The sequence below is a fragment of the Talpa occidentalis genome, unplaced genomic scaffold, assembly GCF_014898055.3.
Source record: "Talpa occidentalis isolate TD23 unplaced genomic scaffold, MPIMG_talOcc4v2.1 talOcc4.19, whole genome shotgun sequence".
Classification (NCBI taxonomy): Eukaryota; Metazoa; Chordata; class Mammalia; order Eulipotyphla; family Talpidae; genus Talpa; species Talpa occidentalis.
Genome location: NW_023601962.1, coordinates 3,223,475 through 3,224,728, shown reverse-complemented (window position 1 = coordinate 3,224,728; position 1,254 = coordinate 3,223,475). Strand labels below are relative to the sequence as shown.

The window sequence follows — 1,254 nt, the reverse complement described above, 5'->3', positions numbered from 1 at the left end:
GCCCCTTCTTACTTGTGGTGTTGAACCTGAAACTTCTAGATCTCAGAGAGCCTGGTGAGTGGAGCTTGCTGAGGCCTCCCCCCAACTCTTGCGCCCCTTTCGCCTAATGGGTTGAAACCACAGTGGTCTAAAAGCCAGGTGGAGCCACGCACGTTCTTCCAGAAAGCTGTCGTGGAGACGGGAGTGCTCGAAGACAGTCTCTCATGTCCCAGATAGCACCGAGGCTTTTCATGCCTTGTCCGCAGTGCTTTCCAAGGTCTCGTCCCCTCCGCAGGCGATGGAGCCCCCAAATGTGTCTGCTGTCACTGAGTTTCAGCTGCTGGGGTTCCAGAACCTTCTTGAGTGGCAGTCCCTGCTGTTTGCCATCTTTCTGTTCATCTATGTGCTCACGGTGGTGGGGAACGTCGTCATCATTGCCGTGGCGAGCCATGACCGGCGGCTGCACACGCCTATGTACACGTTCAAGCACCTGTCCTTTCTGGAGGTCTGGTACACCTCCACCATCGTGCTGCCGCTGCTCACCGGCCTGCTGTCCCGGGGCCATGCCATCTCCTTCCCTGCCTGCATGGCCCGGCTCTACTTCTTTGTGTTTTTAGGGGCCACGGAGTGCTTCCTCCTGGCCACGATGGCCTATGACCGCTACCTGGCGGTCTGCAGCCCCCTGCACTACCCCCTCCTGATGTGCCCCGAGACCTGCGCCAAGCTGGTGGCCGTCTCCTGGGTGACCAGGGTGGGCACGGGGTCCTGCCCTACCTGATGATCTTCAGGCTGGACTTCTATGCCCCCAACCGGATCAACCACTTCTTCTGCGACCTGCCCTTCCATGCGGCTCCCCTGCTCCCGCGTCTACCTCACCGAGATGGTCATCTTCGCCCTGTCCATCGCCGGCTGCGCGTGTGCCTCCTCCCCACCTCGTGTCCCACGTCTTCATTGTTGCCGCCATCTTAAGGATCCCCTCCTCCTCCGGCCCACGAAGACCTTCTCCAGAGCGGTTCCCACCTGGCCGTGGTCACCATCTACTCCGGGACCACGATCTCCATGTACGTGCGCCCCAATGCCCACCTGTCCCCTGAAATCAACAAGATCATTTCCGTCTTCTACACCGTGGTCACCCCACTGCTGAACCCTGTCATCTACCGTTTAGGAACAAAGACTTCAAAGAGGCCATCAGGAAAGTAATGAGGAGGAGGGGCCGCGTCTGCGGCCTCAGAGCACAGGGCAGCTTCTCGCTCAGGTGCGGCCAGTCGGCGGGCC

At 59.9% G+C, this 1,254-nt stretch overlaps 1 pseudogene; it reads left to right on the top strand.

Moving 5' to 3' along the window:
* The first annotated feature begins 277 nt into the window (after positions 1 to 277).
* LOC119250982 (olfactory receptor 11L1-like) overlaps positions 278 to 1,254 on the top strand; it is a 1,090-nt pseudogene continuing 113 nt past the window's right edge.